A 23817-nucleotide genomic window follows, 5' to 3' on the forward strand; every position below is an offset into this window, starting at 1 on the left:
GTTAAACCCAAGCGCACAAATCAAAATGAATCAACGCTGATGATGATGGGTAGAGCAAAAGAGACAACTAATACCACGACACTATGTTAACCGTGTTTGCAAATGGAGCTCGTATGTACAAACTATTTTGTGTACGAATAATTATACTTAAAAGTGTGCTGGAAACGAGCACAACACAAAAGATAGCATAGTGAACGGCAAGCACAGTCGCATTCACTGGGTACCGTACCTCCACAGGCAGTGTAACGGACTTCTAACTCAGCTACACTGGCTGTGAAAACACACAACGCAGTGAGCTGCTTTGTCTGCCGCTCAACAGGCAACTGAGCTGCACTGGCGAAATTCGTCCGTTTAAATAGTCGATGATGACGTCATTCATAGAAGCGTGGCGCGCTAGGTACACAAATCTGTCGTGCTGGACTAGGGAAGCGCTATCTTCTGTGTGTAAATGTGTGATATTTTGACTAGGTTGTTCATTATTTAAATTTTTAATGCCATGATATCAAAAATCTTTGGGTTTATCTATTGGATTCTATTCTTAGAAGTATTTCGGGGCGATATGTGCAAAAAAATTGAAAATTTATCGTGAGATGGCTGAATTATATGCGTTTAAAATTGGACCACTTTTCGTTACATACCATTTTTGTAGAATTTGCAACGTGCACCCCTATATCGAAAACAAAGACGTAGTCCTACGTCAAAAAAATTCCAACAATAAATTAACTCAAGATGCAAATTGCATTACATGAGTCCGCAAAATTTTAGCCTTTTTTTAAAGTTGGATGTCAAAATGTGATGCGCGCAACAGGAAAAAAATTACCCCAAAATTTACGTTGGGCGCCAAAATGAAGCGGACAAATGGCCGTTTACGGTTTCCGTCTACCAAAACACTCATCAGGACGTTTTAAACGAGTAGCTTTAGTGCCACCCCCGAAGAGAACCACCCGTCAGGTTAGAATTGCCCTGCATGAAACCTATCCTCAGGGCAGGTTATAGAAATTGATCCCGAAATGGCGCAAAGGAACGGTAGGTAAACACAAAATGTGAAAAGATGCACTCTGTTTCGCGCAAGGGAAATGATCGTTATACGAACTCGAAAGCTCATGCACTAAAAAAACGATCAGTTATCATCACAGGCAGAACTCAGTCGAACACTCTTTCCCTCTCGCTTTGTAAGTAGTAGTGGGGACTAATTCCCGATAGCCCATCGGAGTAAAACAAACACAAAGAAATTTCAAATCTACGGAAAAGACGCGACACGTGGGAGATCTTCTCGAACCAAATTCACTACACGGGAAAGCTAATCAACATAAAAAATTCAAACATTTCCGGTAACACTAACTAACAGGAAAACATTTTATTGGACGGATTAAAAGACAGCATTTATTCTTAACCTAGGATTCACATATTCATTAAGCTTTACATTTTTCGTGTTCCTTTCCTTTCTTTCTAGCTTTCCCCTTTTCTATCTACCTAAGTGCGGCCAAAATCTCTGCTAGCGGATAAAGCTGCGCTGAGCAGTACAAATGCGCGCTCGGCTTTAGCTTTCGAGCGGCAAAGAAAGCTTTCGAAGGTCAAATCTTCGTTTGTGTGTACTGGTCTACGTGCACGGAAAAATGATCTGTTTTTAACTTACATGCGTTATTTCAGGAACAGCGTCGATCTAGCAGAGCTGCATCTCAGCTGGGTGAAGACTGGTATTGCGGTTTCGGCACCGACTTCCTATCGCAAACCAATTCAGCGTTGGCGACGGACGGCGTCTACAATGGCGTCGCAATGATGACGCTAATTAGGCCTTTGCCTACTGGGTGTTGAATTCGGCCAACTTTTGGACGACGAAGATGGCCGTCGCTCTAACGAAGCGCGTTGATGGCTTTGCTGCTTCCTTCCGACCTTTTGCCAAAAGCGTCAGGAACTTTCGAAGCCGGAACGTGTGGTCAGCAAGGTGGCAAACGAGATGGGCGGCGTGCCGAGCGTATGCGTCGCTAGAACGCGGATGGCGGAAAATGTCCAACCTTTTGCAATAAAAGAAAAGAAGCCGTCGATCGGCTATTGGACGCTTTGAAGCTTTTTATCACACAACTCAATTATTTAATCTTACCTTCTTTTCACACACAAGTTCGCACGAAATGTAGCGAATTCAAATTTGTATTTCTGACCGCACAATTCACTGACCGCACTAGCTATGCCTATCGGAAAGGAACTTTTTTAATAAATTTAATCCTAAAAAAACTTCTCACATTTTCAACAAACTACCTTAACACACCGCGATACTAAAAAAAGAACTTCACACTGCTGCCTCTTCCACGATCAGGATCGAAATGGACGAGTTGCAGTTCTGTAAATCCTCAGATAGGCGTCAAGTGATTCGAGTATTCGTAGTCGGAAGTACGTATTTTTACAAATACTACTCTTTCGACAACCATTTCTCTCGCTTGAATTTTAAGAATACTCTTTCCTCTTAACACATTCGTATCTATCCATTTCATTATAATGCGCATTTGGGTTTTGGTAAAACGGAATATTTTTTGAAAGTTCATCCGAAATAGGCTAAAATTGCATGCAGGGAATATTTGTACACAAGCGTCTGAATATTTCTTGATGTGATGCGTTTTGGCACAGTGAGCATAGTGAACGAATAATGACAAAAAATGCGAAAAAGGTGAACATGTTACAACTGATAACTATTATCTGCATCTTTCACTTTAATGATGGCCGTGGACAACATCACCATAGTATTACGAACCTTCGAATTCAGTTCTGCACTTTGACAGGAGGAGTATGAAAGGTGATTGTTTGCGATATCGAACGATTTATCAACCGACGGCGAGGAGGGAGCGATACCGACCGAATACGAATGTGAGTTCAACGTTTTAGACGACGACGGGACCGCGAGTGGTGAGGCTACCGAACACCCTACCGGATGGACATTTATGACCGGACAAACTTGCGAACAGGATGCTTTAGCGGGCTGACACGTCAAAGCGGATGTTAATTGCTTGGAGCCTGCTGCAGATGTTACTGTCACCGTGGGCGACGAAGCCGGCATCGGATGCAGCAGCGAATGATGTTTCTTTGCGCAGGTTTTGCAGAAACCGCTGGAGCAATCCCTCGCAAGATGAGTGTTTTGAGGCAGTTTATACAGAGCCCATGCCTCTTGACAAACTCGAAACGTTGCTTCGGAGCGAGATTGCGATACTGGTCGCACTGGAATAGCAAATGAGCTTGTTTGCAACTAGGGCACTTAGGGGTGTTATCAGCAGCAACGTGGGCAGTGGTGAGGCGAGACTTTAATGGTTTTATATCTGATTGGGTATTGCTAGTGTGGGAGAGCATTATGGTTTGTAAGATTCGTGATCTCTTGTGCACAAACTCGAGAAGTTGTTTGTAAGTGGGCCTTTTCTCGTCAGAGTGTTTCCCATTCTCGTAGCGCAGCGGAATCTAAACAATTACTCAACCGCTCGACGAGAAACGAATTCCAGTTGTCCTATTTGTTCTAGAGTTTGTCAAGTAACTGTACATGCCGGTCAAACTCATCGGCCAGTTCCGAAAGTCCCGAAGACGACTCCCTTTTTAGGGAAGAAATTGACAGTAATCCAGACATGTGTCTTTTAATCAAAAAGTTTTTATTTTCGTATCGTTCCCGCAACATTTTCCAAGCAACCGAATAGTTGTTGGCAGACAGATCGAGCGACGAAATGATTCCAGCCGCTTCACCAGAAATCGTTGTTCGCAAATAATGCAACTTTTGAACAGCTCCGAGTTGTTGATTGTTGTGAATTAATGACACAAACAGATCACAAAAAGATACCCAATCATCAATTTTGCCAGAGAACTGTTTTAACGAAATTTCTGGCAGCCGTATGTTCGCAACTGACTGCACATGAACCGATGGCAATGGCAGTGGAGGTGCCGCAGGTGGACGAGATGGAAGCTTACCCTTCAAGGATGCCTCTAATTCGAAATAAAATGTTTGGAACTCACGGCGTTCATCCGAAAATTGCTCTTCTGAATCTTCCAGAACCTCGATTTCATCTTGAATACTTTCAAACTCGCCACAACTCATCGAGACGTTGTATTCGAACCGACAATTGGTCACTTTGCATAGGGTCGAACTGATCATTAAATGACTTAATCAGTTGAGCGGAACCCAATATTTTAGTGAGCCGGCGGTGTAAACGTTTTAAATTCGCCATTTTAATGAGAGATGCTTTTGGCTTCTTTGGCGGCGTCATTTTACTCTCAAAAACCATCACTAGAAAAATAAAAGTGTATAACTCGCAATTACCTTACCAGGCGGCGCCTACAAATAAGGTTGGTTTGATCGGTGCACTCAACCTCACCATGTTGCGAGAGAACCTAACCTGCAGATACCACTGCTGGATGACGACGATCAGATGGCGTCGAATTTAACTTCCACCCTACCTTAAATATTGCAGAAATCATAGCACATGAACCATTAGAGATAGCCACACCATTTCTTCAGAAAAGTTGCTTCAATTTGATTGATTTATAACTTTGTAGAACATTATGTAGCTGAATTTTACATATCTAAGAAGTTGATACTTTGAACACCCAAACCACAAGGACCATCCTAATTCAACTAATATAAAAAAATCGGCAAGAAAGTTCTAAGAGCATGTTCAGGAGTGTTTCAGTTCTAGATTCATAATTTTGACAGTTCTACTATATGAAACTGAAAATTTTAAAACTAGAACTTGCTGTCCCCAGCAGCAGTTTTACCGGATGTTCTATTCAGTTTAAAATTCATGTCTCGCCATTCATTCAGCGTGACTGCATTCAAATATATTTCCTCCCAGCCTATCGGGTCTAAGTGTCTGTGCTGAAAACTTTGCATGTATTTAAAACACAGTTCTAAACGTGTTTTAAAATTAGCAACAAACAGAACGGAGTCGTATAACAGTTTTAAATTTTGAAACAAAACTGTTCGAACTTATAAAACAAAACGCTCTGCTGGGTATGTGAATGTTTCAGTTCCAGTTCTACTTTGAAACTCCTATACAAAATAAAACGCTCCTGAACATGCCCTAAGAAAGTTTGCCGAAGATACCATATATCTAAAACCAATGGTTTAGGCGCAAACAGTTTTGTCTTCCTAAATACAGCTTTGGGACCATAGTGCAATGTGTTTGTGCAGCTAATACACGCTGCCACTCAGTGAGTGAATCATAATGGGTTTTCGATTGATGGCACTGACACCGCGCCGGTGTTTTGCACTGGCACGTTGCCAATGGAACACTCCAATGCGAATCGAGTGCAGGCTTGAATGAGTGCGTGTAATTATCCGAGCTGTCATTTAACAGCTGTTGTTTGTTTACCAAATAAAATGTTAAGTTAAAAAAAAGAAGTTATTATCAATTTATGTATTGTTTATGATGCGAGAATGTATATTCTTCGAAAGAGTGCGGCTTATCGGCTACTGTTGTAATTTAGCACCTCAGAAGCAAATGGTGTCCTAAAAGTCTGTTTTCGGAGTTGAAAGATAGCTGACGATATAATTTACTGCATCATTCGAAATCCAGTTACTGTCGTGGTAAATTTCCTCCACATCATTAGTTGTTTGCCAATGAATATAAAATTGCTCGGCATTGGAAAATATCGATACAAGTGGATGAATGTGGGCGGCAATGAAGTGGTCACAATGAATCATTATAATACATTTTCTGCAACAATCGGTCGGTGGAGCGGAAAAACCATACAGGATAATCTGCATGTATCGAAGAAAAAAACTGGTTCTTTTCGGGATTGAATTCCTCGACCAGAAGTTACATTCACGGAAAGTTGGTTCCTTACGGATCGGTTAATGCAAAGGGGTAGAATTTCAACACATCTGAATTATATTCCGCTGTCGATCTACCTCAAAAGTTTTATTCAAAAATTCATAACATGGTAGAATTAACTCGTTTGAGTGTTTCTTATGTTGAATGATCCGGATATTGTTCCCATTAGTTGTAATGAAACCGCCCAAGTTATTACGGATTGACGTTTGAGGTATTAGTAATTGTAAGCACCATATGGGGCATTGGTCATTATCTTGAATCACGTCTTTTTTACGAAAAATGAGCTAATTTGGAAATAGTTCAAAATTGACTATTCAACATAAACTAATGAAAAGTTTTAGAGTAATTTCAAATAAAAGAAAAAATATATCAAGCTCGATTATTTTTTTAACCGTTATGTGTCCGACAGAGTACTATTCCATTGTTACTCAAGGTGGAAGTGGATATTTTGCGAAAGGTTAACACCAAGCATAGCTTTTGCGGAAATGAAGTTGACTATGCGGCAAGCGGGAGTCTGGGGAAGGGCTCCCATCAGGTTTCACGTAACAGGCCGACAAGTGTACCCGGGTACCCGCAAAATTGAAATACTCATACTTTTGTATTTTTTAACCGATTTGTACATTTTTGGATCTTTTGGATTCAGAAACTCATCTGTTCCAGTGCTGGGATGCTATTAGTGAATTTCAATGGAATACTGGAAATATGGATATCAAAAATCTTGGAATTCCATGAGCAGACTGCATCTCATGGTTGGGCATTCGACCGCGGAACGGACATTCCAAAGCAGTTTCCCATGATGCCGTGAGTGGCCCTTCCGAAGTCAAATTTTCATATGGTCCCGAAACGATAAATAACAGACTTCTGAGACAATTTGCGGAATTTTGATACCCATATTGCCAGATTACAAGTTAAAATTTGCAAATCATATTCTAGAACTGGAACATTACTTCGAACATTACATTACATATAGTTCTACGCCGACGATATCGTGTTGGTCGCTATAGGAAGAACAATCCGGCGAACCCGTCATAAACTTCAAGCCCCCTAAGCGTGGTGAGTAGATGGGCGTTATCAGTTAGTTTTAACATGACACCCGCTAAAAGCGTGATTACACACCGCTACAGCACAAACCACATTACAACAGGGAGGCCGATCCTTCTGGTTCGGGCGGTAAGAAAAACTTTCTTCTACAGACAGCCAACCAGATCCATCGGGAATGCACAGACATGGATCTGCCACCGATCGCCCGCTTACACCGAGTTCGTGACCGGAACTGGTACGTCCGCGGACCCAACCTGGACACAAGTCTGTCTGCAGAACTGTGGGTCGCTGCTGGTAGTGAAGTCCGAGCCAAATACAACCGACTGATGGTATAGCAATCACGTGCGGATTTTCACCGACGGCTCCAAGATGAGGTTGGAATAGGAGTAAGCGTAATATAGGAAGGGCTTTCTTTCCGCTTACCGGCACCATGCTCTGCTTTTTCAGCGAAGGTGTCAGCTATCGCACTCGCCATGGTCCAGAAACTGGAAGACACTCCCGTCGCCTTGCTGTTCGATTCTCCGCCATTGAGTCGCGAAAATCCCGCCACCCCTTCATCCAGGCTATCGAGGCCAAGTATGATCCACTCACAACAATCTGCTGTGTCCCCAGTCACTGCAACATCGACGGCAATGAAAGACCTGTCCGCTTGGTGGCCAGAGGGAGACACACCCGCCGACATCTCCCAACACTTGTCCCAGCCGCAGACAGTTATGGCAAGTTGACGTCAAGAATAGCTGAAACTTTCGTGTGTCATTCGCACAGTAATACCGAACACCGGAGAACAGCAGTACTGTCGCGGCCGAGGTCGCGGCTCAGAGTTGGCATACAAAAGTTTCCCATGCCCGCATCGTATCGCGTGTCCCTCCACCAACATGTATTACATGTTCGTCTTGGCGAGTGTTTTCTCCAACGAGAAACTGGCACCGATCCAGGTTTCATGCGCGGCACTCAATGTACCTCAATCATACCAATCTTTGAGCTCTATCAATATCGACAATAATATGGTACAACTTGCGATTGGCACAATGAAGGCCTTAACCTCGACAGGCCCAGATGGTATACCAACTATTATTCTTATAAAATGCTCTGCCGGTCTAATTGAACCTCTTTGTCATCTGTTTCAACTATCGCTAACAACCGGAGTATTTCCCGAGCTCTGGAAATCCTCCTTCATGTTTCCAGTTCACAAAAAAGGCGATAAAAAGGAAGTCGACAAGCGCTCTGCGGTATTACAACGCTAAGCGCAGTTCCTAAGCTATTTGAAATGACTGTGCTGGAACCCATCTTCAGCCACTGCAAACAGTATATCTCCGAGACTCGGCATGGATTTATGCCGAAACGTTCAACATCTACGAATCTTCTGTCGTTCACAACATGTGTGACAGATGCCATGTCTGGCGGCCTTTAAACTGACGTTATTTATACGTACCTTTTAGCTGCATTTGAAAAGATTTATAACGCTATTGCAGTGGCAAGGTTGGATAGACTTGGCTTTGGTACTATTATTATCCGCTGGATGCAATCGTATCTCAGTACTCGTCGTCTGGCAGTCAAGATAGGTGATTGTGTATCCGAAGAGTTCTTCGCTTCATCTGGCATTCCGCAAGGCAGCCATCTCGGTCCATTGATTTTTCTTCTGTATTTCAACGACGTCAACTTTTGTTTAGAAGGACCACGGTTGTCTTTCGCTGACGACTTCAAGTTATACCACAGAATCAGGAATACTGATGCAGCTTTCCTTCAATGCCAACTGGTAACCTTTACGGAATGGTGCGAAAGCAACCGAATGACCCTAAATCCCAAGAAATGCGCGGTCATTACGTTATCCAGGAAAAAAAAACGCCAATTCGTTTCGAATACTGTCTAGCAGAATCCACGATTGACAGAGTGAATTGTGTCAAAGATCTTGGAGTTTTTCTCGATGAACAACTGACGTTTAAGCAACATATCCGCTATTTTGTCGCAAAGGCATCACGCTGCTTGGGGTTCATTATGAGAATATCTAAGCACTTTTCAGATATCTATTGCTTGAAATCTCTTTACTGTTCGTTCGTTCAACACTGGAATATTGTTCAGTTGTGTAGAAACCTCATTATCTCAACGGTGTCTTCGAATTGAGGCAGTACAGCGCAGATTTGTTAGGTTTGCCCTTCGTTGATTGCCTTGGCGCAATCCTCACCAGCTGCCAAGTTACGAAAGTCGTGGTTTGCTTATTGGACTAGACACATTGCAAGTGCGGCGGGATCTATCCCGTGCTATGACGATTTCGGATATTTTGCACGATCGAATCGACTGTCCCGAACTTCTTAGTGTGATAAATATGAACGTTCGTCCACATTCTCTTCGCAATAATATATTCCTCAGATTACCTCTTCGCTGGACTAACTATGGAGTTAACGGTGCCATCATTGGTTTGCAGCGGACTTTCAACAGTGTCATCCGAGTTCGACTTTCACATTCCACGTAGCAGATTACAATCTGACTTTTAAAATAAATTAAGAAATTATCATTAGGACCACACTGTGTCTGTTGATATTAACTATAAATAAATAAATAAATGTGGAACCCAAGCCACGGTGGAACATATTTTATTGAACTGCCCGGTGTACGGCGACCTCCGGCAGCTCTATAATTACCGCACTACATCAGAGAGATCTTCGACAACAACCACATTAGGAGTGCTACTGTCCTTAGGAATGCAGGACTTTTCGACCTTCTCGAACGAATCAATCACACCGTTTCTCGAGGTAAAATACAATAGCAACCACACCTATATAACAAAACAATGATTTGTATATGTATATAATGCGATGTTAATTGCCACATTTCTTTCTTTCTCGCAAGATAAGTGACCTATGAGGTTAAAGCATTTAAATAAATAAACATTTAGCGGCATCTTTTAGACTTTCTAATTTTTTAAACTAAATAAGTTAATTATTTCTGATCACGATGACGTTTGAAAGTAAATTCCGATTGGAAATGGCCGGCTATCCAGAGTTTAAACACAAGAAAAATGTAACTAAATATCATTTTGCTTTGAATATTCGCGTACTTGAATACTAACCAACCCAAATCCTAGACCTGTCCAGCAACACAACCCCGTAATACTTATGGAGACGTCGCTGAGTCGGTGGCCTTCCTATAAGTAGGTATCACATCAACATTTGTTATCCTATCATATGTACCGGTGAAGATGGTTGTGGTTGGCAATGACGATTCTCATGCTATTGGTTTATGGAATTCAAAAAAATCATGTTTATTTCCGATCATTTATGTTACAAGCAAGATGAGTTAGACTGCCTACATGCACATGATAATCGTTAGTATGCATGCAATCTACGAATAGCACGCATAGTAACGCATCGCACCAAGATGAACAATACTCCGAATAGAATGATAGTTGTTCATATTAATCCAGTTTACATGAAAACTGCTCTCTGAAGCTTACTTCCCAAGACGTGTTGAATTAACGAAATCAGAAATAAACTATACTTTTGGAATCTTATCCGACCAAATCCAAAACTAGCAAATAGAGAAATAACTTTATTTATTAGTACACATGTCCTAATATCGTCGGTTTGAGTCGATTGGAATCTTCATTATATGCTTCTTTAAGGCTGCCGATAAATTTCTTGTAGCATTTCCTTTATGAGAAATTGAAGATCATAAATTGTAACAACCGTCCAATAAGAAGTTCTACATTGATTACCTCAATGACCTTATCGAAAAGAATGTAACCTACTTCCAGTAAATTAAGGGCCAGATGACTAATTTCAAATTTCTTTATTTGTCCTGTTCACTTTTCAATTAATAGAAAATTGGATGTATTCTTCACATAATCAATAATAATCCCATAGCATAACATGTTGCCCAACCAGCCTTCCACCTACTCTTCGTACGTCAGAATATAATTTTAGGGGTTTGCCTTTTGACCTTGTCGAACGAAATCGAAACACTCTATTCACGTTCACTGCTTAAACTCCATTAGATATTACCAGTAACTTTTCCTGTTCTGCTTCTGAACCAAAGCATGAATACATTCCGAAGGATTCGAACCAACAGTATTCAACTATTTACTAGATGCATTCCAGGAATGCTACTCATCAAGCAGTGGCTGTCACTCCCGGCAAATCGTCGCTGTTGTGCTATCTTATGACAAACGCCATTTTGGGGTAAACTGAGCTAGATATGCCACATTACGCGATTGAAAAATCTCTACAAAGTGGCGTTTTCAGAATTTTGAAATTCTACTTGGTTACTTAGATATAGCGAGAAACATGATGAGAAATTGTGAGTTTTTTGCTTCAAATCACTGTATCTAGGGATTTGCTCAAGCTATATTGAAGTTTTAGATGTTTTTATATGTGAAAATGTCTGAGGAACACAATGGCATAAACATTTTCAAAAGAAAATTACACGACTTGTGAGAAAAACACATTTTTAGTATCAAACTGGAAATAAAAGATATTTGGCAACACTGTAACCAAAAATAACATTTTTTTCTAGATTCCCTGACTCATTTCCTTCAAAATGCATTTCACCGATTGTTTATAGACTATATGAACGCTAAGATATGAATAAAAGTTAAAAATTGATGATTTTTTTCTATGGAAAATTTTCCATGCACGATTATGACACGTCATACAAATTTTGTCATCAATACACGCCTATGACACGTGTGAGTGCGACTTTTGTTTACATTCCTAGTAAAAACTCGCAACATAGTCAACCGATCTTCGTAATATTTGAGAGATTAATGCAGAATAGATAGAAGCATCAATTGTCTTCTTTTGATTATTTATACCATTTATAAGTTTTAAGATATTCAATCTCAAACTTTAAAAATCGTTTTTCTCGAAATGTGCTAAATGGCGCTTGTCATAAGATAGCACAACAGCGACGAAATTGGTTCCTTGCGACTCGAGTCGGTTATGCAGAGGATCTAGAACATCGACCATTAGAATTCCAAGCCACCTTTGCAACATTTTACTCCTATGTATGGATCGGTTCGTTACTGTTTTCTGCCACCACGAACTGTACCAAGTATACCAACATGTAGCGCAAATGCCTGAAGAAAAGCTAAAATAGAACTTGGAGGAGGTCACACTAAAAGATCTGATGGAAGAGGTGTGGAAAACAACCAATCAAATGCGTAAATACATAATATATTTCGTTCCAAATAAAATAAACCTTGTTCTGTTAAAATCCACTGTTTGGCTAATAAATATCGTTTACAAACCGGTTCTTTAAGACAAGACATACACATATGTAAAGCTGCTACAGCATCATTTCCCAATCATCATATCAAACGGGTAGTCAAGCAAATCCGCCGTCGAAGCTCTCGTCTTTGGATCGTACTTGAGACATCGCTGCAGCATTTCGAGCAAAATCGGTGGATAATAACTGGGCAGCGTCAGAAACTGAATAGTCGTGTTGGGTTTGTTGATAACATTTACCTTGTTGTAGTTGTTCTTGATGTGGGAAAATGGAGTCCTCTTATACAGCAACCGAAAAAAATGTGTACAGTATGCACCCCAGTGAGAAGATTCTCCGTGGAAGTGTATGGGCTGATGTAGTTGAATGTGCCCGCTTGGGAAAACTTCATAATACTGGTGGAGTCGAAGGAGATATTGCTGGCGATGCATAAGTCAAACAGTTTGCCATCAGAAAGTTAGCCGGTTTGAAATCCAGATGGATGACACCGTGCTCGTGAATGTAGTGCACACACTGCACTATCTGGTACCAAATATGCATGACCGTGTACAGCGGGATATCCTTGCGGTAGCTTTGCAGGATTTTGTGCAGATCATTATCACCCTTTTCTATTACCAGGTTAAGTTGGTTAGACTCCGCAACATGACAACTAAAAGTTCATCGTTTCGATTAGATTAAATGTAACTGTTTTTATTCTATAAATACTCACTAGTCATACAGCGCTACTACATTTTCATTCCCTTGCAATTTCGCCAACAGTTTCGTTCCGTTTAAGTAGCCTTCTACTATGCTGGAATCGCCTTCGAGATTCACTAACTGAAAACAATGGGTTTGAGATATTTTCTTGAAATTATTCCTTCCCGAACACCTACCTTCAACGCACATTCAACGCCCGTCCCCATTTGTTTGACCGAAAACACTGAACTGGAGCCACCGGAACCGAGCTTTTTAGAACCTGGTAATCCTTCCCGTTGATAGTGATAACGGGCGACGGTTTCGTCTGTTGTTCGACGGCTCCCTTTTTTGGTTCACACTGAACTGCTTCTTTACGTGGAGGTGGTGGCGGCTCTGGAGATGATCACCGCTTCGGAACCGCTATTTTTGGGGAAATTCCAGCCTTCGGTTGTAATCCACTTTGCGGCTGCTCGACAATGGGTAATAGTTTCTAGTCGGTTATGCAGAGGATCTAGAACATCCACCTAGTAGAATTCCAGGCCACATTCGGAATATTTTACACCTATGTATGGATCAGTTCGGCTCTGTTTTCACCTCGGCAGGACCTATTGAGATCACGTCCGGGAAAACGGGAGCTACTAATCAATAAAACGCATACCTCTAGTTGACAGAATTGAAGTCGAGAACTCGCAAACCAATGAGCACCAAATACGATTCCGACAGAAGGGTACTATCCCTGTCGTTTTCTGTAATTATAACAAATAACATTGTTATTTAAAATAAATAAAACCAAGTCATATTAGTTTACCTGTGATGACCGGTTTGTTTACTCATCCTGTTTGAACATTGTTTTGACATTTGCGTGATTGGTGTTGGTCTATGTTGGTGAGTGCACTGGCTCCACCGACAATTTTTTCGGTGCCAAATCTCTGCCCTGAAATTGCACTGGAATTGCACTTTTTTATTGCAGTTCCAATCAATGGAACATGGTGTCGGCGTTTTGACAACACTTCTGCAAGAAAAGTGCAATTTCAGTGCAGAAAACTCCACCAGTTCCTTCAACCGAAAACTCTATGTGTTGAAAAAAATGTGTTCAGCTTTGCCACCGGATTATCCATACAAAACCTTTTCAAAACTCTAAAAGAAGAAAATCAATCGATTTATTAGATCATCACGATTCAAATCATGCTGAATACCTGCTGGAAAAACCATCGGCTTAGCTAAACGGTGCTTTTGAAAAAGTGGCTGTGATTTTTTGTCACTACCACACCGTCCTGGGGTATGCAACACAACTGCGCAATAAAAAAAACCACAGCCACTTTTTCAAAAGCACCGTTTAGCTAACCCGATGGTTTCTTCAGCAGTTATTTTGCATGAATTGAATCGTGATGATCAGTGGCGTAGCCAGGGGGGGGGGGGGGGGTTGGGGGTTTAAAAACCCCCTCAAACCAAAATTAATTGGATTGAAAGAAAAATTGATACTGACGAATTTAATTTAATATTCCACAAAATATTTTTGGAAGAATATTCTCTGATCACTACATTGAGAACTGTGTTTAAAGCATCATGAGAACTTTTGGAAAATTGTGGGAAGGGGATCTTGTAACTTATCTCTTAACCAAAATCCCATAGTTGTCAAATTACTTCAATGTAAAATAAAATAACTGTCTGAATTAATATGAGCTCATTTTTGGAAAGATGCTTAAAAATATGGATTGGAGACAATTTTTCGAATGGGAATCTAAATTTGAATAGGTTGATTGCATATAAAACATAAGCTTGTTTTAACGAAAACTTGCATACATTTCAACATTTGCCGAAAATGTATTTTTTTAGATTATGTAGAGCTTAGACAACAATTCAATATGGTTAACAACAAGAATAACATTTCAGAAAATAGTTGAAAGCTGGTGTAATTTTGTCTCTAGCAGGTCAGAATCGGTTTTATGAGCATTGGATTTTTGTTGTATTATCAACTATATGAATAGCCTCTTAGCAGGATGCAATGAATGGCGTACTAAAATTTTGTGTGCTACGTACTGCAAGTTGTGAGGTTGACTAATGAAGAAAAGTAAAATTAATGCTCGATAAATTTTTAACGGTCACGATCATATTCATTCGAAACTGCCAAATTTCGATCTTAAGTAACATTGAAGAATTTCAAAACGTAAAACTGTTCATCTGCTGATAGAATAATTTTGACGGTTAATCCTCCTAGAAGTAATTATAGAGAAGAATTACTCTTCAAGCAAATTTAGGTCGACACTTAATGTCTTCAGCAAAGTTTTCAAAAGTGCTTTTTCAAACAACTTTGTCAAAGACATAAATATCCCACATATTCAGAGTATCGAAATATAGTAGTAGAAAACCTTTACAACAAGCTATTCTGAAGTTACTGTATTTGATAAATCTCTTCTGCGGTAATTAAATAATAAATTCACATTGCGTTCAAGGTGCCTTTGAAGCTTACAAAAAATAAGGAAATTGGATTTAAAACAAATCATTCCCAGATATTAAAAGGACTCAAAAACACAAAGAGTGATTCCATTTTCAGGAGCTAGCATCAATTCGGCGCTAGCTTACTCCGCCCACCAAGTTAGTGTCGAATTCTGATGAGATGAAGTCGAAACGCAAGTTTCAGTTCCATCCATCCATAATTTAGTTATAGGTTTTGTGTTCTCAACTCGCAATGATTGTTTCAAACAATTTTATCCGTAGCGCAGAAAAAATAGTTTTCACCTAAATTTTTCTTCACTAAGGAGAAATATAGCATTCCCAGTTCATTTAAATCCCTATATGTTGAATTCATGTAGCCTTCATATTTTCAACAAAATTGTTTGAAATAACATTATCAAAAACTTTGCTGAAGGCACCATGTCTCTTAATATTTTTGAAAAATTAATTCGCCATAATTACCTCTATGAGAATTAATCACTAAAATTTCTATATCAAAGCAGGCGCTGTTTTATGTTGATAACTTCCCGAAGTTGTCAAACCTTCAAAGTCAAGGATTATTATATTAGGTGATCTTGAACGTTGAAAATTTTTTAGATCATTTATCCCACTTTAATAGATCGCAATTTTTGACTTCATTGACATATTATACAACAAAATAATCTATAGAGGTTTGAAAACTGTTCCATGTTGATTCTTCTTGTTTGTAGACTGGAATGACGTCTGTGAGACTACTTATGTTTTTGAGTTTTCAATAATTTATCAAACTCATACTAAATTTTAAGATTTTTCCAAAAAAATTGCGATTTTCATCAAAACCCCCTCCAAACCAAATTTCTGGCTACGCCACTGGTGATGATCTAATAAATCGACTGATATTCTTCATTTAGAGTTTTGAAAAGGTATAAATGGATAATCCAGTGGCAAAGCTGAATACAATTTTTCCAACGCATATTACCATGCGTTCAATTCTAACACATGCTTAAAAACGGTAACTTGAGCCTTAATTGCGTAGCTATTGGCTTTGTCTGGAAATATACCAACCAAGGATCGATTGAGGCGTCGTTAAACGGTCAATATCATTCTGAACCTTTGCGCGTGGTTAAAGACAAGTTTCCATGTTAAAGGCTTAAACTTTTTTTTATTTTAAAGGCTTTATTATAAATATGTAAAAGAAAAACTTTTTCGCTAGAGTATATTCATTCATTTGAGTGATATTGACGCGAAAGGTGAACTTGTTTCTTGGCGTCCTGGATTGCAAGAGAACGGCTTGATCGTTTTTCATGAAATTGATATCAAATTAAAGGAAATTTCAAGCTCTTCAATGTGAACTTAAAAAAGGTTGATTTTAAAAAGTCCTTTGTTAGTATTTTGGGTGCATAACAATAAAAAAATTAAAGGGTTGTGTACAGGACACGACCACGGTGACATTAAAAATGTAGCTTTTTTTAAGAGCGTGCAAATGAATTTTATCTATCACACATATCGACTCACGTTCTTGCGCACTCGCCTGTTTTCATATGTTACAATTTGCTATATACCCTCCCCATTAAAACATAATTTATTGAAGGTCATTTAACGGTAATCTATTATTACAATTTATCAAGTATCTCACTATGTGATTGGCATTATTTGGCTGATCCATCTAGTCAAAATTGGCTGGTTTGTCCAGAAAATATATTCAAAAGAAAAGTTCCATATTGAGAACTGTGATGAGGAAGCCCAAGTCCGCCAACGGAAATATACAGATTCTCCATGAAATATGAAATTTCATTTTCCATTTAAATTTTCAATAATGTACTAATGAACTTGAGTAAACAATCTTAAGGTTAAGTATTTCTTGATCGATTAGTGGTTGAACAAATTAAATTATTTGATAAATTACATTGTTATACAACGTTCGCACTACCAGTTAAAACGGGTTTTTTTGTTATCTTGGTGACATTTTTCTTGTTGCTAATTATTATAACGTGTTATAACTCTGCAGTGTAAACATTGTATTATTAAACCAATTCTGCAGCGTTTTATGTTACATAGGTTTTTATGTGGTAATAGGACTGACATAATTATATCTTCAGTACAGCGGTTTGTTTCATAATTTAAAACAGATTTATTTTAAAATTTAAATTGGTATATATCCAACCGTTCTATTTGTTGTATACTTTAAAACGCGATTAGAACTGTGTTTTAAATACATAGGGCAGAACAGATACTCTGACTGCATAAACTGGGAAAACAATTTTAAGTCCAGTAATGCTTAAGACATGGCTTGCATTTTAATCGCAAAAGAACACTCGCTTAAACTGCTGCTGGGACGGTAAGTTCTGTTTTAAAATTTTCCTTTTTGTGCAGTACGAAACAAAAGTGTTTGAAATTAGAAAACAAAAAGTTCTGCTGGGAATGTGATTGTATCCGATGCAATTACACTCAGGTTTTTTTACGCAGGGGAGGCCGCGTAAATGAAAACCGCGTAAATTTCAAAAAACGCGTAAATGAAAACCGCGTAAATTTCAAAATCCGCGCAAAAAAACCTCAGCGTACTCTCCTATAGTAAATACTACGCTGCTGAACAGTGCAATAAATACAGAAGCACGTTGTCAGATGCCTTACTGATAAAAAATATATAACCGAAATATATATATATATATATATATATATATATATATATATATATATATATATATATATATATATATATATATATATATATATATATATATATATATATATATATATATATATATATATATATATATATATATATATATATATATATATATATATATATATATATATATATATATATATATATATATATATATATATATATATATATATATATATATATATATATATATATATATATATATATATATATATATATATATATATATATATATATATATATATATATATATATATATATATATATATATATATATATATATATATATATATATATATATATATAGGGTGTTTGGTTACATTAAAAATGTAGCTTTTTTCAAGAGCGTGCAAATGAATTTTATCTATCACACATATCGACTCACGTTCTTGTTCACTCGCCTGCTTTCATATGTTACAATTTGCTATATACCCTCCCCATCAAAACATAATTTATTGAAGGTCTTTTAACGGTAATCTATTAATTAATCAAGTATCGCACTATGTGATTGGCATTATTTGGCTGATCCATCTAGTAAAAATAGGCTGGTCTGTCCAGAAAATATATTCAAAAGAAAAGTTCCATATTAAGAGCTGTGATGAGGAAGCCCACGCCTGCCAACGGAAATGGAGAGATTCTCCATGAAATATGAAATTTCATTTTCCATTTAAATTTTCAATAATGTACTAATGAACTTAAGTAAACAATCTTAAGTTTAAGTATTTCTTGATCGATTAGTGGTGGAAAAAATGAAATTATTTGATAAATTAAATTGTTATGCAACGTTCGCACTACCAGTTAAAATATAGGCCGTGTAAATGAAAACCGCGTAAATTTAAAAAAAAACGAGTTAATGAAAACCGCGTAAATTTCAAAATCCGCGTAAAAAACCTGAGTGTACTCTCCTATATAAAATACTACGCTGCTGAACAGTGCAATAACCACAGACTAACAGACATAACACTATGAAAGAATTCCTTAAAAAACATCGATCCGACAATTTTCCCAGAACACTAGCTCCACCTTTTATTCACAGTCCCAAACAATCATTTACTGGTGGGTTACCCCTCAGATTTGCGAACAATTTTTCACTAGTGGTCTATCCCCCATATGCTTGTTCATATGTCAGTGGCGCCATAATTTCAAATGTGGCCACAGTCCCAACTATAAATATATTTAAAATGACCGTTAAAGCGGACGAAGCTTTGTTTTTGAGTGTTATGTCTGTTAGTCTGTGCAATAACTACAGAAGCACGTTGTCAGATGCCTTACTGATAAAAAACATATAACCGAAATATGAAACATGAAAACCAATAGGCTCTTTACCCTACGCAACTACAAAGCGCCGTAAACATGGATTAACAAGTTACAACGCACACGCATGCATAAAAATAAATATATTTTTTTCAAACGCAACACTCTTAAGCAGCACACACCGTATTGAATTAAATCCAAACCACCCCGCCCACCCACTTTGCAAATCATTCTGTGACACCGTGCTGGTACCCGAAAAATCCGCACACGGCCACCGTTGCCGAAAATGCATAGCATCTACCGCTTAGTGTAGCGTCCAGACGCTGCAGCCACGATCTTACCCGTTCGACATAAGAACAAAAACTGATTCAAACGGGTACGCGTCACCTCTATTTATAAACTAACCGTATATGGTTTAGTCACTTAGGTGCGAGTGTGTGCAAACGCCAACGGTACCGAAAATCGATAACGCTTATTGCATCGCCCGGAGACGATGTTGCTCGTATGGGATATTAGCAACAACTGATTTAAACGGACATGCGTCGCTTCTATTTATGACTTTTCGTGTTCGATTGAGCGACTAAGATGCCCTCTCACGACGGCTGTGTCTGAGAAATCTGCCTCACGAATGGTAATTTTCCCGTTTTACGTGAACTTTTTAATTTTTCCAATTTCCAAAAGTCTACTTTTGTTTGGGAGATATTAAATTATTACCAATATTTAAGTTAGGTGTTTCTGAATCGGTTGGTGTATGAATGATTAAAATCCATCTAGTAATATCGGAGTTATAAGCGTGCAAACCTTATATAGTTTCGTTACATGGGAGATAGTTTAGATTTTAGAATGACACCTAGCCCTAGATAGTGGAGTAAGACATTTTTAATGTCAAAAATTGCCTTTTTTGTCAAAAACAACAAAAAAATCTTTAATATGAAGAGATGGCTTTTTGGTCACGGTTTTCATACGACAATATTTATATTTCGTCTAATACCAACGTTGGTATTAGACGAAATATAGATATTGTCGTATGAAAACCGTGACCAAAAAGCCATCTCTTCATATTAAAAACAAAGTGGTCGTCCTTCCTACCATCGAAAAAAATCTTTTTGAATTTTTTTAGGTTGAGGTTACCTTTAATTTGATATTATTATGAAAGGCATCATATAGCTAGAGCAAACTATTTGGACGCCAGCATTTTTCTGTTCCTAAATACGGCTTTGTGGCCATAGTACCAACTTTCTTGCTTACTCCACCTCCCCCATATATCACAACATGTCATGATGTGTCGTGAAAGGTCCCTTATTACAACAGTATATACATTGCGTATATTTTAAAAAAAGAATTACTATGTATAACAATAATGTTTCCAAAACGGAACCCATTTGCTGTCAAAAACAAAATCCTGTACATATATACCCTAGCCCTAATGCTTTAAAAATTGTGATGCATTTACAATATTAGCCGAAAGAGAGATTATTTTCAAACATTTGCTGATTACATGGTTTCATTTGAAATAGTGTCATAAATCTCCAAAACAAACAAACCGGTACCATATTTATGAATGTGTGTATGAGTGTCGAACATGCCAAAATGTTGATTTTTAATATATTTACATCTGAAATACCAAATGTGCCTATGGTATATTGAAAATGTTTAACCTTTTATAAGGCCGTGAAAATTGATTAGGGTTGTGTACAGGACACGACCACGGTGACATTAAAAATGTAGCTTTTTTTAAGAGCGTGCAAATGAATTTTATCTATCACACATATCGACTCACGTTCTTGCTCACTCGCCTGTTTTCATATGTTACAATTTGCTATATACCCTCCACATTAAAACATAATTTATTGAAAGTCATTTAACGGTAATCTATTATTACAATTAATCAAGTATCTCACTATGTGATTGGCATTATTTGGCTGATCCATCTAGTCAAAATTGGCTGGTTTGTCCAGAAAATATATTCAAAAGAAAAGTTCCATATTGAGAACTGTGATGAGGAAGCCCAAGCCCGCCAACGGAAATATACAGATTCTCCATGAAATATGAAATTTCATTTTCCATTTAAATTTTCAATAATGTACTAATGAACTTGAGTAAACAATCTTAAGGTTAAGTATTTCTTGATTGATTAGTGGTTGAACAAATTAAATTATTTGATAAATTACATTGTTATACAACGTTCGCACTACCAGTTAAAACGGTTTTTTTGTTATCTTGGTGACATTTTTCTTGTTGCTAATTATTATAACGTGTTATAACTCTGCAGTGTAAACATTGCATTATTAAACCAATTCTGCAGCGTTTTATGTTATATAGGTTTTTATGTGGTAATAGGACTGACATAATTATATCTTCAGTATAGCGGTTTGTTTCATAATTTAAAACAGATTTATTTTAAAATTTAAATTGGTATATATCCAACCGTTCTATTTGTTGTATACTTTAAAACGCGATTAGAACTGTGTTTTAAATACATAGGGCAGGACAGATACTCTGACTGCATAATCTGGGAAAACAATTTTAAGTCCAGTAATGCTTAAGACATGGCTTGAATTTTAATCGAAAAAGAACACTCGCTTAAACTGCTGCTGGGACGGTAAGTTCTGTTTTAAAATTTTCCTTTTTGTGCAGTTCGAAACAAAAGTGTTTGAAATTAGAAAACAAAAAGTTCTGCTGGGAATGTGATTGTTTCCGATGCAATTACACTCAGGTTTTTTTACGCGGGGGATACAGGCCGCGTAAATGAAAACCACGTAAATTTCAAAAAACGCGCAAATGAAAACCGCGTAAATTTCAAAATCCGCGCAAAAAAACCTGAGCGTACTCTCCAATAGTAAAAACCAAGGAGTTTTTATTCTCAGGTGATACGATCCTCAAAAACGCCGATCAGCCATGTTGGTTTTAGAAACGACAACTAACAACATTGTTTACCATTTCTCTCCATATGTTTGCTTAGATCTCAGGCGGTAAACAAAGTTGTTCGCTGTCATTTTTCTTCCCCGCAGTATGCTGCACGCGTACCTCACTCCTCACCTAGTTACTGCCAAAGACGAATCACCTTATAACTCTAAGCACCTTGGCAAAAACTACGCTGCTGAACAGTGCAATAAATACAGAAGCACGTTGTCAGATGCCTTACTGATAAAAAACATATAACCGAAATATATATATATATATATATATATATATATATATATATATATATATATATATATATATATATATATATATATATATATATATATATATATATATATATATATATATATATATATATATATATATATATATATATATATATATATATATATATATATATATATATATATATATATATATATATATATATATATCATATCACATATCATATATATCACATATAACCGAAATATGAAACATATGAAAGCCAATAGGCTCTTTACCCTACGCAGCTACAAAGCGCCGTAAACATGAATTAACAAGTTATAACGCACACGCATACATAAAAATAAATATTTTTTTTTTCAACGCAACACTCTCAAGCAGCACACATAAGTCGCATCCTGCCGTATTGAATTAAATCCAAATAACCCCACCCACCCACTTTGCAAATCATTCTGTGACACCGTGCTGGTACCCGAAAAATCCGCACACGGCCACCGTTGCCGAAAATGCATAGCATCTACCGCTTAGTGTAGCGTCCAGACGCTGCAGCCACGATCTTACCCGTTCGACATAAGAACAAAAACTGATTCAAACGGGTACGCGTCACCTCTATTTATAAACTAACCGTATATGGTTTAGTCACTTAGGTGCGAGTGTGTGCAAACGCCAACGTTACCGAAAATCGATAACGCTTATTGCATCGCCCGGAGACGATGTTGCTCGTATGGGATATTAGCAACAACTCATTTAAACGGACATGCGTCGCTTCTATTTATGACTTTTCGTGTTCGATTGATAAGATGCCCTCTCACGACGGCTGTGTCTGAGAAATCTGCCTCACGAATGGTAATTTTCCCGTTTTACGTGAATTTTTTAATTTTTCCAATTTCCAAAAGTCTACTTTTGTTTGGGAGATATTAAATTATTACCAATATTTAAGTTAGGTGTTTCTGAATCGGTTGGTGTATGAATGATTAAAATCCATCTAATAATATCGGAGTTATAAGCGTGCAGACCTTATATCGTTTCGTTACATGGGAGATAGTTTAGATTTTAGAATGACACCTAGCCCTAGATAGTGGAGTAAGACATTTTTAATGTCAAAAATTGCCTTTTTTGTCAAAAACAACAAAAAAATCTTTTTGAATTTTTTTAGGTTGAGGTTACCTTTAATTTGATATTATTATGAAAGGCATCATATAGCTAGAGCAAACTATTTGGACGCCAGCAGTTTTCTATTCCTAAATACGGCTTTGGGGCCATAGTATCAACTTTCTTGCTTACTCCACCTCCCCCATATGTCACAACATGTCATGATTTGTTGTGAAAGGTCCCTTATTACAACAGTATATATATTGCGTATATTTTAAAAAAAGAATTACTATGTATAACAATAATGTTTCCAAAACGGAACCCATTTGCTGTCAAAAACAAAATCCTGTACATATATACCCTAGCCCTAATGCTTTAAAAATTGTGATGCATTTACAATATTAGCCGAAAGAGAGATTATTTTCAAACATTTGCTGATTACATGGTTTCATTTGAAATAGTGTCATA

The 23817-nt window shown here is 37.7% G+C and overlaps 1 protein-coding gene across 8 annotated transcripts in view; it reads right to left on the reverse strand.

Moving 5' to 3' along the window:
- The window catches only part of LOC131682841 (cytoplasmic phosphatidylinositol transfer protein 1), a 550652-nt gene that overhangs the window by 147373 nt on the left and 379462 nt on the right, over positions 1-23817 (reverse strand). For 4 of the 8 annotated variants that reach the window (XR_009304175.1, XR_009304174.1, XR_009304173.1 and 1 more), the window contains 4 exons: positions 13543-13679; positions 12932-13480; positions 12769-12875; positions 12302-12708 (listed from right to left, as the gene is read on the reverse strand). The exons of 2 other annotated variants lie outside the window; for them this stretch is intronic. The gene's annotated coding sequence lies outside the window, so the exon portion shown is untranslated. Of the gene's footprint in view, positions 1-11989; positions 12215-12301; positions 12709-12768; positions 12876-12931; positions 13481-13542; positions 13872-23817 lie in introns of those variants that run through there. 2 more of the 8 variants (XR_009304176.1, XR_009304172.1) reach the window with 2 other exon arrangements.

This window comes from Topomyia yanbarensis, chromosome 2 (assembly GCF_030247195.1).
Source record: "Topomyia yanbarensis strain Yona2022 chromosome 2, ASM3024719v1, whole genome shotgun sequence".
Classification (NCBI taxonomy): Eukaryota; Metazoa; Arthropoda; class Insecta; order Diptera; family Culicidae; genus Topomyia; species Topomyia yanbarensis.